An 18,671-nucleotide genomic window follows, 5' to 3' on the forward strand; every position below is an offset into this window, starting at 1 on the left:
AAGGATAATATTCAAAATGTTGGTATTAAGCAAATACGAAAAGTCAGTCTGGTAATATAGGCAAAATAACATTATTACCTTATATAAAAAGTCTAATTTCTTATTTATCTGGCCCACCATATTAAATATTAGACTTTCTTTAAAGAATTTCTAAAGAACAAACAAATTATGAACGGACCACTAGGGCTGCACAGTGATATGTGATAAACTTGGATAATATGCAGTGATATGCAATGCGATAAACCTAAGATTAATGGGTCAAAATAAAATGTTTTCTTTTTCAAGAAGATTTACCTCGAGAAAATAATATCCAAGGGACATAAAGTTTTTTTTTTTTTTTTTTTTGGACTTAAAGTGACATTCTGTAAAATGTATTATCCATCAATAAACAAATGGAAAACTAAACAAAGGGTAAATTAACAATTTACATGTGAAAATAGACATAAAAAAAAATAAAAAATAAACAAAATTATGAGGAGAATATAACATTGACATTTTACCCCACTTTCTGCTTTCCAACTTGCCTCACTCCCACATAATCTTTTCTCATATTGCTTATTTATATGTACTTACATTTGTATCAGAAAAAGTAGCCCTCCTGAACAAAGCAGGTGTTAGGATTAGTCTACAATTAATGATTTTATCACAAATGCCTTATTTTATTGACAAAACATTACTTTCTAATCCTGATGCTCTTCTCCAATGTGCAAAATAAAACATGTATTGGGAGTTATTCAAACATCTTAAAATCTTGCACCTTTGGCACAATTGTTCAAACTCTTCCTCAAGAGGCTGAAAAAGCAGAATCCTCCACTGGTCTGCATGCAACACTCAGGACGTTTTGAATTATTTACTGGAAACATTTTGTACACGAAAAGTATGCTTGTTTAAATCTACTAATTTCAAGGATTGGACGTAAAATACCACCATCCGCCCATGTAATAAAAGCGCTGAGAAAAGTAACAAGTGTTATGTGACAACACCGTTTATGCGCTGCTTCAGAAGAGGTAGTCAGGGTAATAATTTACACATTAATAAATATACTAAGGACATTTAATAGTTGTTAAAATGAAAATAAAAACATAGTATAAATTTAAAGTATATTCTGTGCAGTAAAATTGCCCAAATGTTGGTCGGGACATTTTCGATTTCCTGAAAGTTGGTAGGGACATGTCCATATCATCCCCACCTAAAATTACGCCTATGCCCATAGACATTATTGGCCGGTACACTGGTAAGGAGACAAGAGGCCTTTTTTTAATGGATGTCAATGGAGGATATGCTTCAGTGTGATGAATAAACCACATCTTTGAGGAAACAGCCCATCACTTAACATCTTTTACACTAAACAATCCTTTTGGAGTGAACTATGTGTGGAGATTACTATGCTAAAATTGCTTTTAAATAAGAGAAATCACAGACAATTTTGTAACAGGTAGGTCTCAGTTTACAGCTCAACACATTTAATTATATGGTATCCGCAAACGTGAATTCACTGTCTGAACTCAGTTCATTGATGTCAGGGCCATTATTCGATTGTCTTGGAAAACTCATGTGATCAAAGTTGACCACTATGCTCTCTCCTATGGTAAATCAGTGGAGGTTGATATCTCAGTATAAAAGAATCTCTGTTGATAGTATTGGTCTTGGTGGACTAGATCTGCTACACAGATCTAGACATGTGGTGCTGAGGAGGAGGAAGGTTTCAGAGAAAAAAAGATTGTAGCATGCTGCAGTGAAACCAGCTTATGTGCTGCAAACAACTAAGCAATTTAAATGGTTGACAAAGAGAGAGTACGCAACTTGATGCTAAGGCTAACTGATCACATTCAAAGGGCTCTTCTGCTTGAGCCATGACTGAATTTGAATTTATGAGTGAATTAAAAATAATTTATAAATCACCATTTTCATTGACAGTGATGATAATTTTTCACCTTATTTAGCAATGTAAATCTAGCATTATGCTTTGTGTTATATTACCCTGAAATTAGTAAAAAAAAAAAAAAAAAAACACATCTGTGATGGGGTTTCTAATATGGCTGCTGAGGAAGTGAAAGTGAATGTGACATCTTCTCTCTTCTGACTGCTCTCTCTATTTTTTCCTCTTGTGGAAAGTCCTGGAAACATGCACAATCAAATTGATCTTGTTTTAAGGATTTTTAGATATTTTTACAGGAAAACAATACAAAAATTATTATCAAGAATATGATTTTTGCCCTAATATCAAAGGTCTTACCAGAAAAAAAGAAATTATGATCCAGCGTGAATTTGTCTTGACAAAAAAAATATGATCGTGCCTGGTAATGTGCATGTAAAATGGCTAGAAATAGTAGTTTAGCTAAGCATAAAGCTGACAATTTACACAAGGTTTATTTCTATTTCTTCTGCTCCAAACTTACTTCAGACTTACTTCTCTGTCTGCTCGTATGAAGGTAACACATCATAAGAAAGTGTTTCACCGCTGTTCAAATGCACTTTGGATCGCATCATTTATATGTACAACCCCAATTCCGAAAGTTGGGACAGTATGAAAATGGCTAATAAAAACAAAATGGAGTGATTTGTAAATTATATTCACCTTTTGCTATATTGAAAGTACCACAGCTACACATAATATGATGTTTTACCTTGTGAATTTTATTGTGTTTTTGATTTCAAATCAGATGATTGCAACATGCTCCAAAAATGTTGGGACAGTCAAGTGTTTACCACTGTGAAACATCAGCATATTTTCTAATAACACTTATTAAGCATTTGGGCACTGAAGACACAAGTTTGTTAAGTTTAGAAAGTGTAATTGTCCCCCATGCATCCATTATGTAGGTCTTTAGCTGCACAACTGTATGGGGTCTTCGTTGCCAGATGGTGTGCTTAATAATACACCACACATTATCAATTGAAGACAGGTCAGGACTGCAGGCAGGCCAATCTAGCACTCACACTCTCTGCTTACACTGCCATGCACTTGGGCAGTATGTGGTTTGAAGTTGTCCTGCTGGAAAATGCAGGAACATCCCTGGAAAAGATGATGCTGGTTGGCAGTATATGTTGCTCCAAAATTTGTACAAATCTGTCTGCATTCATGGTGTTCTCATAGATGTGCGAGTTACCCATGCCATGGGAACTGACACACCCCTGGCCCATACAGACACTGGCTTTTGGACCTGACGCTAATAACAGCTTGGATGGTCATTTTCCTCTTTGGCCCGGACAACACGATGGCTGTGTTTTTCAAAAACGTTTTGAAATGTGGACTCTTCGGACCAAAAAGCACAATTCCACTGTTCTACTTTCCATCTAAGATGAGATCGAGCCCAGAGAAGTCAACAGTACTTCCCGACAGTGTTGATGTAGGGCATCTGTGGATGCAGCGGGGGGTGGTGTTAACTAACAGAGGTTTACTAAAGTTATCCCAAGCCCATGTTCATGATATCCATTACAGATGAATGACGTTTTTTAAAACAGTGACGTCTGAGGGATCAGAGATCATGCACATTCAGAAGTGGTTTTTGTCTTGCCCTTTACGTACCGAGATTTGACCAGATTCCTTGAATCTTTTAATATTGTGCACTGTAGAGGGTGAAATGTCCAAAACCCTTCCAATTTGTCTTTGGGGAACACTGTTCTCAAAGTGCTGGATTATCTGCTGAAGCATCTGTTAGCAAATTGACAAGTCTTGAACGATCCTTGCTCTTGAAGGCCTAGGCTGTTTTGGGAGGCTCCTTATACAGTATACAGTATTATGACACAATTGCCTCACCTGTTTAACATCTCCTGTTTCACATCGCCTTGTTATTTCAAATTATTATTAGTCTTAAATTGCCCCTGTCTTAATTTTTTTGGAGTGTGTGGCAATCATCTCATTTGAAATTACTGTACATTAAAAAAAAATATATATATAAATATAATAATAATAATTCACAAGGTAAAACATCATATTATGTGTAGTTGGGGTGCTTTCAATATAGCAAAGGGTGAATACTGTATAATTTAAAAATCACTCCTTTTTGTTTTTATTAGCATTATTCATACTGTCCCAACTTTTTCATAATTGGGGTTGTATAAATGTTTTCCATCTGAAAGGACTAAATATTAAATAAAACAAATGACAATAAAATGCAAAGTAACCTCTTCAGTAATCAAAATACTTTTTGAATGTAACTGTATTCTAAATACCAATGATTTAAATTGTAACTGTAGTGGAATACAGTTACTTATATTTTGTATTTTAAATACGTATTCCCATTTACTTTCGTATTTCGTTACTCCCCCACCCTGTTAGCACCTGAGCTCCAGTACTGAGCAGCTGAGCTTAAACCTTGATCTCTCTCAGAGTATGTGACACACAGGCCTTTGCTCATATTTTATGCCATCTAAATAAACTCAACAGATGTCTCCCCTCAAGGTAGGTGCTTGATAACCACCTCTGTCAGGCTCTCTTTAATGTTCCCATTCACAGTAGAGAAATGAAAGGGGCTGGCTGGCTGTTTGAAATATCAAAGGGAAAATACTGGCTAACTAATCATTCCATCAGTTCATCTTATCATATTTGATCAGTACAGTTCTAAGATAAACAAACACCACAGAGAAAAATAATTATCTTCTGTTTGATGCTCTGCATGCAAGTGAGCAGTTATTCTCTGCCATGCAAATGGCTGCTTTGTTGGTATCATAATTTCTCTTTAAAGGTGAAGTGTCTAATTTTAAGGTGTTAAAATACCTTCTCCTTTCACGGTTTGTGCAAAAACAAGTGCAGAAATAGGCAAGTGAGAAGTGTGAACACACATCTAGGGACCAGAATATCACAGAGACTAGCAGGTGGGCTTCTTTAACTTGGGGCAGTAGGCAACCACCCAGAACACCCAAGTAACCATATGACAACATGCCCGCAACCACCAACAACACCCTAGCGACAATAAAGCAACGTGGAAGCAACCACCCAGAACGCTCAACCCTTTAGGCGACATAGGCGACAGCCTAGAATGCCATCATTTCAGGGGCGCTGACCTACCGAGCTAATTTCAGCATGTGTCCAACCTTTTCTCTAAAAACGTGCCCTGTGCGTTCCAATGACATGTAGTGGCACTCCCCATGGAAAAATAGGCCATGTACTGAATGGCTTACTACCATACTACACTTACTGTTTCTGTTATTTATATCTGTGTTTGGCAAAAACAGCGAGAGAAGTATGGAAAGTATGCCATTGTGAACACGGCCATAGACTCATGAGTGTGGAGCTTGTGAATCGGTGTGATGCCTGATGCATGAAATAATCACTCATTTGAGTTGGTTCTTCTCAATGAATTTGTTTAGCGTGTGGGTTGAATCATTTGAAGCACTTTGTCATGCTGTGAAACAGTAATGGGATGCTTTAGAAGACAGAGAACAAAAACAACACTGAATGAAGTGGATATTTACTTACAGTTAATCGTCATGTGCGAGTGCAGCCTGTGAGCAATTGTCTGCTGCAGGTAAAGACATTTTATAAATATGCACGAAGAATGTGAATCACCAAAAACAGAAGAAGGATAAAGTGAAAGTGAAGGAAAAAGGACTTAAATATTGATCTGTTTCTCACCCACACCTATTATATAAATTCAGAAGATATGGATTTAACCACCAGAGTCATCTGGAGTACTTTTATGTTGCCTTTATGTGGATTTTGGAGCTTCAAAATGGTGGCACCCATTCACTTGCATTGTATGGACCAACAGAGCTGAAACATTCTTCTAAAAATCTTAATTTGTGTTCTGCAGAAGAAAGTCATACACATCTGGAATGCAATGGAGTAAATGATGAGATAATTTTCATTGTTTGATTCTCATTCACGTATTTCCAAATATTTTGGCTATTAAATGAACATAGCCTACAAAATGAATGCATCGACAGGAGGAGGAGATGACAGCATTTATCCAGATTTGGAATGAGGAGCTTATAAAAAAATTAAAAAAACTTAGCAACTCATTCATGTCAACTGAATAAAACAATGCAAAAATAAACTTTTCACAATTGGTCAGAGGTATGATTTATACACTAAAAGTGGTTAAAGGTGTAATATGTTTTTTTTTTTTTTTTTTTTTGCCAATGTATGAACGGCTTGTAATGCAACTTAAAAAAATTGCCTGATTATAGACTGATTTTCACGCAAAGGGAGGGGTCGCTTTTGCCAGGTAAATCCAAAGGATGTGACATTTATGCACTCTCCCATGAGCCTTGCCTCAGTAATCACTTCTCTTCCACTATTCAACAGTGACAACAAACTGCAACACTAGGTGATGTTATCTTAGAGATGGAATCCAGCAAACATCCGGCTCCCAGCACAACACTGACTCCTACACAAACTCTAAGTAAGCCAAAACAAACAAATAAACAAACAAAAAAAACATCTACTGAATCCCATCTGGCTAAGCGGGAACGTGATCGTGGTCGAGCGAAAACTAGAGTGAACATTGGCAGGGCATTTGATTCCTGGAGGGAACTTCATTCGGTTTTGGGGATCAAAACCGACCCTGAATTGGCGTTCTTCTTATTGGACAGGTAAGCTTACATAACTGCAAAGCATGTGAAATATAGTGCCATAAGGATTGATCTGTGTCATTTTAGCTAACTTGATCTTACCTCTAACACTGACGAATTGCAAGCTACCTTGCTTCGAAACTTTTAATAATTTCAACGATCTTCTCTTTATACTAAAATTCAGGTATGCTGATTCACAGTAACTGACATAAACAGTGTTAATCTGTAATTATTCAGCAAGGTAAACTACAATAACACATGAAATGAATGCTAGACAATGTTCAAGACCCATTCATTAGTGTAACATAACTTGGTTATACAGAAAATATATACAATCTATAATTATAAAACAATAGCTCATCGATATATCAAAATGACAGTTGTGATGGAATCACATCAATACTGAATTGTGTCATATTTATAATGTACAGTATATTTTATAAACAGCTGCTGTCATCATCCACCAAATTTAGCTAACAGCTATTGATAAAGCTGGCTAGCTAGCTAACGCCGACATAGGCTATCGTATAAATGCAGTCAATGTATCATGCAAAGAAAAGTGATTACTTCAAACTACAGTTTCGCATAGTCATACCTATATCCACACTTTGTTTTAGCCCTGTTCCAGCACTGGAGAGTCAAATATAACATACAGTCTCAAAGTTTGTAGTAAAACAATCATAACTGTGTAGTTTTAATTATGCTACCTCATCTGTCAGCATGATGCCGGTGAATCACGTTGTCTCTTTGTACGTTACGTCATTGTTTTGGTCGATGCTCGCTCGCTCGCATCCCTATGGAGTGTGTGCACGAGCGCGAGCATGAGCAACAGGTAGCTGGCTGCAGTTCACTTAACGGCCACAGGTGTCATTAATAACAAGGGTTTCTGAATCTTACATACTGTACCTTTAATATTTTTTAAAATTATTATAGTATAATTCATAACGTTTTTTTTTGTTTTTTTTACATCAAGGCAATTTAACACATCCAGATGTAATTTTTGTTAATAGTGTTATTAACTATACTGTAGCATTTGGTAATTTTTGTGTTGGAGCACAACACTGAACTGATGTGGAGCGTGAGAAGCGGAGCGCTCATCTGTGCGCGTTTATGGCTAGAGAATCCGCCACTGGCTCAACAACATCTGCATGATGGACGGCATGAAACAAATAATGTTCAGCGAAAATTAAAATGAAGGTCACGATGTATGTATTTGGAAATTGCAGGGGATTTTTTTTTTTTTTTTTTGCCAAGAGCCCCTGTTAATTAATGACCCTGGATGGAACTCTACTAAGATGGAGAAGAGAGATGTAACGTGTTTCAGTGTCTCTCTTCACCATGAAGCTTGTACATTACACAAAGCATTTTTGCAATTTCTGCTTTTCTTGTCAAATGAGCTGCAGCTGCTGCTCTATGACTAATGAGGGAGCACCATGATATGAAGGCGGCAAAACTATAGATCACTCCAATGTCACACGCTTGCAATGTTCACAACTTTGTTGATTATAAACAGGAACGATATAGTTTTATCGCATCGCACACATACAGAGACGCAGTGTAATGCCATTTGCATGTACAATTTTTTTTTTTTTCTTTTTTGGAGGTCTTTTATTATTTTTAAAATGCTGTTTAGGTTTTGACGCCTTTTAAATCTGATTTGGAGTCACTGTGAACATCTTGAAAATGTTTCTGAGTGAAGAGGAAGTTTCTGAACAGCTAGAGGGGAGGGTCAGAGCACAGCAGGGGTCCCATAATTGTGAGCTGAAAAAAAAAAAAAATGTAATCGGTCTCAACAGACTCTTCGTTGTACCTGCCAACTGAATCCCGCTTTAATCCTCATCAACAGAACAGCTGCAGGCACCCAGAAATGAATGCATATTTAATAAAGCCTAATTCTACTGCACACTGAAGAAGAAAAAACAGCACTCTAAAGGTAAGCATTCCAGCAATCAAATCTCGGCTATTGCAGAAGATTTGTCAGATTATTTATACAGACAGATCTCTGAGTCTGTGCTTTCAAGGTCTCTGTTGTTTATTTATGACACACTCTCTTCCTCTTTTTAATTTTTAATCGATTTTGACTGTTCATCATTTGTATAACCAATCCTCCAGGTTCCTTTACCCCTCTGCCACCCTTGGATTACCTTATCTGCCAAGGATTCATGCTGTGCTGCCTTAGAATTTGGCTAAAACAAGGTATTTTAAAAAGCAGTATAATGTTGCTGCCTATTTGGACCAACCTTTATGTAAGTATTGCTTCTATGATGCCTTCGGATGCCCTCTTGGTAGGCAAATTACTAGGTTTTGGAACTATTCAGCTGTTCTGCAGAGTGAGCAGTAGTGTTGGTGCTGCAGACATTCTCACCAGCCCACGTATTTAAGAAATTAAAGAAATAGATGAACTAAAAAATAGATGAATTTAAAATAAACTTGTATATCGCTTTTCACCACACACATTGTTTCAAAGGAGCTTTACAGAATTATGTTTATGTTGTAGAACAATGGCAAACCCATGTGGCAGACTTCAAGTGAACATTCAACATGATCACACAGGAAATCAACATACTGCTACCGATTTTTCTGGTACGCTGAAATCGACCCCATTCATCCGAGTTCCTGACAAGCGCTATCTCACATCAGACATTCAAATGCGTTTACCTTTCCCTGTGACATTACTGATAGCGCATTGTTTTAGCAGTCTCAGAGGGATGTGTTCTGGTCTCAAGAAAACCAGGAAATAACTGAGTTCACATAATCAATGGCGAGCATGATTCAGAGGTTGCATTTTTGCTCAAAAATAAAATGTTTACTCCACTGACAGTTATGGTGAGGGTTGGGGCATATAGTTGATAAAATATACATTCCTGTTGACTGTACTACATGTTTGACACAAAAAAATTATAATTACTTTACAGTTTTTGCTGCCCCTCTGTGGAAATTTTATCTGGAAAATGTGCCCATGTGTTTAACAATACCTCCAGCTTCAGCCACTGTTCAAATGTCAGTAAGCACAGCCTGATTTCAGCCGAAGAATTTTCGACTTACTGTGGCCCATTTCACAGTAAAATCAGTCTGGAACATTGTCACAAATGGCTGCAAATAAATTTGCAAGGACATGGATATCTCAGGTTCAAATCAAAATATGTAACACAACCTGAAAAATGTTTTTTAAAAATAAATTAAGCAATTCTAAAACATTCACATAATAAATCAGCAGAGAACTTCTCTAGAGGTGTCACAGTCTGTCTCCCTCATTCTTCTTCAAGGACTCTTAATTTGAAGTTTTCCCCCGGACTCCATTTCCCAGGATTCACTGCGCTAATCACTTCTATCAGTTCGTCATCATCTGCACCTGACATCTATTCGCTCATTAGTTCCTCAGTGTCTAAATACCCTCTAGTTTTGTTAAGTTTTGTTAGTCCTTGATGTGTTTTGTTATGAGGTGTTATGTTAAGTTTAGTTTGAATGTTAAGATTTAGTGTTTGTTCCACTTCAGTGATTACTATTGTTGAGCCTTTCTTCTGTTTCCACTCCAGCGATTGTTCTACTCCAATGTTTATAAAAAGTTTAAAAGAATCAACTCATGTGTCTCCTCTCTTCCTCTCCAAGACACTCATGTTACAAGAGGTCTGTAAAAATGTCCATCTGGTTCTCCTCAGAAGGCCAAAACAGGCTCAGCTTATGAGAGCTCCACGCTATGTCAGGTGCTCATCCTGGCTGATTGCTTCTGCATGCGTTTCACAGTGGTTGATTATGTAAATTTATCTAAGCCCCTGAGTGTGGTAACATGGTTTGGCTGTCAGGTCTGAATCTCATACAATTGATTGCCTGGGTGGCAAAGGGTGACCTGCTAGCTGGAGAACCATGCAATACGTAATTTCAAGAAGAACTCATTCCAATACTTCGCAATTTATTACAAAGTGGTTATGGAGATTACCATGCTTCGTTAGCATGTGGAAATACTGTAGTAAATGTGACCATATATAACAATTATTACTAAGAATCCAAGAGCAAGGGTTCTAAGGAACCTTCAAAGAAACTTATGAGATAAGTAACAAAGTGGTGATTCTATGGATCTTAACAAACAATCTTGTTGAAAACCCAGTTTTCCATGTTTCTGAAGATGTATTTAGCACTAGCATTGAGTTCTTTGTTAGAGGATTGAACTGCTTTAAATCTAAGTATAGTCAATAACCTTTTAATAGACTGCACATCGTAGACAATAACCTAACTCCGCCTTGTAAATCATTGTCAGACCCATGCATCAATACTCCAAGGTTGAAGAAGATTCTCATTGATGACAACAGGCTATATGTGACATTTCTGAACAATCTCCCAAACCAGATCATTTTTCATGAGTGCTCTCTCAGAAAAATCCAGTTGGGTATTTGTCAAAGCCATGGCACTGATACACCTGAGGACACTGGATCATTAAACTAGTTGAGGTGCTTCAAATAAATCAACAGATCCAGCTGAAAGGAGGCAAGACTGGTGAGTCATCTCTGCAGATTGGTTAGCCTAGCAGGATCTTAAATTATGTGCATGCAGTAGAAAACAAAGGCTGAACCAGATCCATGAAGGCCAGTGCCAAGTTTTTTTTCTTCTGTCTGGAAGAAAAAGATATTGAGACACTGTGTGGAAGCTTTATCAACCTGATACCAATAGACACAGTTTAAGAAACAATAGCTGAGTCTGGAGGTTTGCAGTGCAAATTAATCAGCTGTGCAGACCCTGTTTACACCTGGTATTAAGATGCATTTTTGGTAATCGATCACATGTGGTCAGTGCTAAATACAGGTCTAAACAGGGTCTAAAACACTAAGCTGCATTAGTCATTAAAACCAGAGTTATTACTGTTTTGAATTTTAATTTTGTTTCAATTTCAATTTGTCCTTACAATTTAGTTTACTTTTATCTAAAATGATCCCTATCCAAAGAAAAAATATATACTGGGATTTCTTTTTTTGTCTCTGTCTGCCGACTGGTTTGGGAAAATGAGTCAACATGGTAGTAATTAGCACTTGTTGAGAAGTTACATCTCACAACTTGTCTGCAAATGCTACATCCGAAAACACTGGTAAAGCCCACTGCTAATATTAGGGCCATTTAACATGGACATGATTGTTAATTCACGGAAATCATGGGGCAGTCCTACGCACTGCTTGTACACCTAAAACCCTGATGCGTCCGTGTGTTATCGTTTATAAAAATAAGAGGTATCATAAAAATTGATTTAGTACTACCTTCAAGAAGTTATTTGACAATAGATACACTCATATATTCCACAAGACAAAAATAGTAACTGAATTAAAACAAATGATCCTGTTCTAAAGTTTGGTTCTAAAAGGATTAGTTCACATAAAAATAAAAAATTCAGTCATTGTTTACTCACCCCTGTGTTGTTATAACTCCATGTGATTTTCTTAACTCAAAGGGAGAAATTGTGAAAAATCTAATTAAAATCAATTGTTCTCAGTGATGTCACACAATGGCAGTTTATGGTGACCATTACTTGAATTTTCAAAAGAATGCAAAAGTATCATTCAGAAGTCTAACAAATTATTTTATGTGACTCATGTCTTGTTCTGAAGGAATATAAGGTTTGGTGAGAAACAAACCAAACTCTGATGTATTATTAAGTGAAACTCTGCACTGACCGTTGATCTCCCATGCGTGTTCATGAGACAGACTGCGTGCGAGCTTTAGAGCTCCTGGCACGAGAGCAAACACTTTAATATGGTGTATTGCTTTCTCTATGATTAATGACTGTTTGTGTAATAATTGTTCATGAGTCCCTGCTTTGTCATGAGCTGTGAAGCTGCCCACATTTCTTAAGAAAAATACTGTACATTCTTTGGTTTCCCAGCATCTTCTGCACATTTGAGTTCTTCCCAACAGTGGCTAAATTATATAGACATCCAGCTTTTGACACTTAGGACAAATGATGGACACACACACACAACTATTACAAAAGGTCCAAACATTCATTGATGCTCAAGAAGGCAACACAAGAACCAAGAACCAAGGGGATGCAAACTTTTGAACAGGATGATTTGTGTAAATTACAGTACATTTTGTGTAATGTAGCTTTTGAAGGGCAGTACTACATAAAATATATAATCTTTTATCTCTAATATTTGCATACATTCTGAGATAGGTGTGAAAATGTATAGGCCTAAAAAAAACAAAAAAATGTAGTTTGTAAAAATGTATATTTTATTTTATATTTTGGTTTTTTTTTTTATTTTATTTACAAATTCCATGTAGCCTATTCCCTCCATATAATTTCATATTGCGTGTGTAATTATGAGTAGACTTGTCATGTCAGGTACACATTTTAACACAAAATTCACAACATTGGAACATAAAATTCAAAATACAACCCCCACATCTCAACATTTAAAGGAATGTTCTAGTTTCAATACAAGTTAAGCTCAATCAACAGCATTTGTGGCATAATATTGATTATCACAATTTATTTTGACTAGTCTCTCCTTTAAAAAAAGCAGAAATCGAGGTTACAGTAAGGCACTTACAATTGAAGTAAATGTGGCCCATTTTTGGAGGGTTTAAACAAAGAAATGTGAAGCTTATAATTTTATAAAAGCACTTGCATTAATTCTTCTTTTAAAACTCGTGCATTATTGAGCTGTAAAGTTGTTTAAATCCCCATTTTTACAGTTGTTTTAGGTTTTGTTAACATTACATCGTCATGGCAAAGAAGTTGTAAAATTTACTATAACATTACACAGAAATGTTAGTAAGTGATTTTATCACACTAAAATCATGTTTACATGCATATCCTTTATGTCTTGTCTATACTTTTGAAAAAGTATTTTTAGTAAATTGGCCTCATTCACTTCCATTTTAAGTGCCTCACTGTAACAGATTTTTGCTTTTTTTAAAGAAAAGGAGGGACAAATCAAAATAAATTTTTGTGGTAATCAACATTATAACACAAATGCTGTTGATGGAGTCTGAACTCGAGTACCACAACGCATTTGAAGTGTAAACGCTAATAAGTCCTGTATGCATCCCAGCAGCAGCGAAGCACAATCCCTCACCTGTCAATCAACTGTTGCGCTAAAACAAGAGTTTAAACTTTGTCAGTTACAATCGGTTTAAAAGAAAAAACATCCGATCCGTACATTTTAAAAAAGTGGTTACATACACAAACAGAAGACCTTCACGGATCTTGTTTAGTGTGCCTGAAATCTGCAGCTCAGATTAATACAGGTAATCCACTAAAATAATGGACAGTTCTGCTTGAAATGTTGCTTTTGTGCTTAGATTAATTTTCGGCTGCATCTGGGAGAAATAGCGTGCCATTTTTTTCATGCTTTCTTTGATTTTTCTGACTTTGTTGCACTTTAATGTCAAATAGTAAAGGCCTTTTCACACAAAAGGTGACACGATTATAAGAGGCGAATTGCCCATGAATGCCCTTGCACATAGAAAGCATGACTGACGAATTATCACATTCGAGCTTTTACAATAGGTGGCGCTAATCAACAAGCCATTTCACCCCTGGCATGGTAGGTAGTGCATAGCACCTTTCAGCTGGTCTGCCCTTGCCTATGACAGATGAGAAGAGGTACTTTACAAGCAGATCGAAAAAAGAAAACTGATTTCTCTACAAGCTGCAGCAGTGATGAAGAGTTTCGAAACACTTCACAAACTAATTCAGTTCACCTGCTGGACAAGTTGACTGGCAGTATTATGTGTACACAGTCTGGGGTGATTACAAAAAATGAAGTGTAAAAAATAATATTAACGGTTAAAACATGTTATCATTTTGAAATAAGTGATTATATGCCACTGCCAGGCATTCTGTATATACTTGTGTTAAGTACATTTGTTTAAAATCAATGCGTAATAAACACATATAATGACTGTTGTAACAGATGTTAAGTTTGAACTATATAGATTGTATCTTATTGCATGTGAATCTAAATTTGCTCAAAACATGTTACTAATTAAATGAGACTCCATTTAAACATTCAAGGAACAATCTTCAGTCTGACCTATTATTAGATACTTTAATACTTGCCAATGACAAGTATAAGTTGTAAAGCGATAAATTGTTATTTAATATACCTTTTTTATTCAAATTATTATTTATTTTATTTTACTATCAAATTTTATTTTAAATTAACTAAATTTTAAGGCAACCAGGTTACTTAGTTTTTTTTTTTTAAGTTAAACCAAAATAATTTTTTTACAGTGCATAGTTCAGCACATTATCACATTCACCATGGTCAAAATACATAAAATCCGATTTGTCCCCCTTTTTAATAAGTAATAGAAGTCGACCAATATATCAGTTTTGCCAATTAATCGGCACCGATCACAGATTTCTGGAACTATCGGTTATCGGCAAAAATCCACACCGATAGTTTTTCCCCGTTGCGTCCGGTGCTGGGCGGCTGGAATGGATCTGCTGTCGACACGAAACTGTTAGATCTGATCCTGGAATGCAAAGCAGAGGAATTGCCTGTGTTGAGGAGTGACTGGGTCATGAAAGTTAGATCTATCATGGTGAAACACTGCTACTGTCTGAAGAACATCGGTTGTGCGCAGCAAATGAAATGGCAACACCTTGAGGAACTGGTTGAGGCCGCGAAGGTCGAGTATGGGCCATACACCCACATCTTTTTTTGGAATTATGTAGTATACTGAATAAAACCCATTTAGCCATGCTGGCCATTTTATTGGTTCTATAGCATCTTTTTCTCAAGCATGACTATTTGTTGTGCTAGGGCAATTGAACTGTTGGTGTCTCTGACTGTGGTCATCTTGACCCCATTGAACCAGGGGGCCACCGTCAGAATTGCAGTTTGTACCCTTGAGATAGCATTGCTATGACCGAAGGGTCTGAGGTGTTTGTTCTCCAGTAACTGAGCTGCTGATGTGAAAAGCATCCTGCGGCTGTCCCCAGACCTTCAGGGCCGCAGGGCCTGGCCTTTAACCTCCCTCACTGGCCAGGCGCTCTACCCCTTTATGTCTGAAATAATTGTTGTTCCCATGCTCTAGGGTGTTGAACATATTGGTCTAAGTGCTGTGGCTGGCTCCTGTGAACAGCATCTGGGCGTGGTAAAGGCTGAGCGAGTCAGATGCCACCCCCCAGAGGGCTGTCAATATTGAAAATGAGACGATGGAACTCTTCTTAAGTCAGCCAACTGCTGCCTGGTGTGGTTCATCTGAAAGCTGCGTTCCAGTGTTTGTTGTCACGCTGGACCAAACATTGGACTGGAACTACTGGGAGGTCACAAAGTGTCCTCCTACAAGTTTCAAACAGTGGTGATTCTGCAAGCCAGACTTGACGATGTGTCTGTGTAAGTGTTGACATAAGTCTACCAAGCTCTCTTGACATGAATGCGAATGTGAAGTGAAGTGAAGCATCACTTAGGTTTTGGGCTGAAGGATCACCCCCCAGGGACTGGAGAGAGTGAGATAGCAGTAACATAATATGGGAGAGTGAATTCCTAATAAGACCCATGCGCACTGCTGTGTTGTATGGTTGGATGAGAAGATCATCTGTAATTCGGTATTGAGGTCGCGGGCAGTGAGCATTAGGCCTCAAGGCCTCCTCTGGCGAGAGAACAAAAGAGGCAATAAGCAGGTCAACTTTAGGCATCTTTCCCAAGCCATTAGAATCTGCCACCTGCATTGCATCCAAGGCCCTGTGTGTAAGAGACTTGGGATTCACCCAGCACTTCTGTAGCTCCTCGATGTAGTCCTTGGATGGGGGAACACTAAGAGCAGAAGGTTGCGAGGCTCTTCTGAAAAAGGCACTGGTGGGGGCAGCCACCATAGGGGCTGTGTCTAAACTTAAGGTCTAGTGCCAATGCAATACGGAGAGCTTTCTTTACTACATCCTGATCTGACTCTAGTTCTTCAGCAGACCTGTGAATGGTGTTCGAGAACCATCATGGGAGAGGTGAAGTTCAGATAAGACCTCCTCCCTTTCCTCCTCACGAAACTGGCTATGAGAGGCTGCCATCGATAGGACATCATCCTGGTTCTATGGTGGGGTGTTCCACTGCAGATGCTAGTGCATTGCCTGGTTGCAGATTTAATATCAGAGACTTAATCTGAGCAAACTCCGAATTCAGTGCATCATCTTTCTTGGTTAAGGGGTCCTCCCGAAGTTTCTTGCTAGTGGAGGCACTCTTTTGCTTTGCCCTCCTGTGCTTATTCACTGCTTTACATGGCAGGGGTAATGCTTCCATCAAGAGTCCTTCTACTGAAGCTAACCTGGAAGCCCTATGCTCCCACAACATGGTGCTACAGTTCATGTAGGCCTCTTTTGTGAGGCCCTGTATGAATTAATGTTATGAATGAATGAAATTCATTTTTTTTTGCAATGCTAACTAATATGCTTCTTACTCAAATGTTTGTTGAGTTAAGTCATGCGAGCTTAACAAACATAGACCACTACACAGAGTGCAAACACTTTACATCAGTATTGTACAGCTGAATGATCTGGTATGCTAGCAAACAGGCTATAAGCAAACACTATATGGCTGTTCCACAGAGTGAAAACACTCTCATTAGCCACTGCAATACTATTCCAGAAGAACGAGAACGAACTCTGAATAAATATAAACTACACTCGCCAGCCAAGCCTGTTGTTTCCTGTATACTGTCTCTGGAATATACACATTACTCACTTGGTTTCCCAGCTGTAACCATAGGCGAGTTGTTTCCAATGAATTCAATCTGCCACAGCCTTGCAATACACTGTAGCCTCTAGAGGACGCATTTACCATGCGACTCCAACAAAATGTTTGATATGAGCTTTTGAAGGACGGAATCCAAAGTTTTTTTTTTTTTTTTTTTTTTTTTTAATCGACCTGCAATCCTTGCACACATGCGAGAAGATTATAGGGACAGTTTGCTGGAAGTCACGGGGTTAAATATGGGAGGACCCCGTGTCATCCTGGGTCACAAGGTGACTGTTGATATTAGACCTGAGCATGAGCGAAGAGAGATAATATCCAGTGTGAAGCACTGCCTCTGGTGGTCAGTAAGAATGAAATATAATGTCATATAAGGAAGGCTTCAGACTTGCTAGTACATGAGAATAGGAAGCTTTTAACATCTATGTGACATTTTATTTATGTGGTGCATTCACATCGTAAAATATTGATTTAGTAAACACTCACATGTTCGTTCTAAAATGTAAGAGAGGAACTTACAGTCATCGCATGCTTTTGCTGCCATCAGAGGTTCTTTTGTGAATTAAGCAGTCCAAGGGGTCAATAAAAATGGTTTGACATGAAGCTTTAGTGTAAAAAAAAATCAGTTTGGATGTCCACCACCATTAACCTTCTCTGATTCGGTTGAGCACATCGCCAGCGTCAATGGTGAACATTCTTGGATTTACTCAAGAAGTTACGGTGATTGATATACTTCACTTGCAACAGGAAAAATCTTTAAAGAAATTTGATAGAATGCTTGGTCTTTTTTTTTTTTTTTAAGGTTAATTTCACTCATTTAATTATTAGTAATTTTTTCATTACCTATTTAATTATCAAAATGTAGTCATGGCAGATGGTCTGAAAGAACACAACATGTTCGGATGTCTTACACATGATTTACACATGGTCAGGAGCAGGAGTTTATTTTGTTCATACCGACTAGCATTTTGAAAATACGAAAACTTTCATAAATCCGAAATTTTATGTCAGACCGGCTTTACGAACAATTTACACACAAATTTGTTCTGCTCGGGTTTCATGAATGAGGCCCAATGAAAACAGACTGTTGTGGCTCCACTTTCTGATGTCATTTTAGTGAAGGAAAAAAAAAGGAAAAATGCTTGGTGACAGAATCACTTTGGATTACAATCAGCGTTTATGATAATATGCAGCTGAGTGCGATGAATATGTTCAAATCAGCTTGACGTTTTGTCAGTTCTTCAATAAAAGAAGAAGCTCATTGGTCACTTGACGAGAACACAAAACCCCGCCTCGGAAATAGAACATTTCTTTCAAGCAAGCCTGATGTGTTTTTTTATTTTATTTTATTGCATGTATTTTATTTATTTATTTTATTTTATTTATTTTTTTTTAAGTTTTTGAAGCCATTAACTCAGCAGTGATTCCCAACGGTCAAGTGATTAACACCTCCCGCTGACGGACGCTAATGCG

The 18,671-nt window shown here is 37.5% G+C and overlaps 1 long non-coding RNA gene across 1 annotated transcript; it reads left to right on the forward strand.

Moving 5' to 3' along the window:
* Positions 1-6,330: 6,330 nt before the first annotated feature.
* Positions 6,331-10,047, forward strand: LOC127434417 (uncharacterized). Its single transcript, XR_007896036.1, has 3 exons — positions 6,331-6,537; positions 8,363-8,449; positions 8,629-10,047. It is a non-coding gene; the product is annotated as an uncharacterized LOC127434417 (long non-coding RNA).
* Positions 10,048-18,671: the final 8,624 nt, after the last annotated feature.

The sequence above is a fragment of the Myxocyprinus asiaticus genome, chromosome 44 (genome assembly GCF_019703515.2).
Source record: "Myxocyprinus asiaticus isolate MX2 ecotype Aquarium Trade chromosome 44, UBuf_Myxa_2, whole genome shotgun sequence".
Classification (NCBI taxonomy): Eukaryota; Metazoa; Chordata; class Actinopteri; order Cypriniformes; family Catostomidae; genus Myxocyprinus; species Myxocyprinus asiaticus.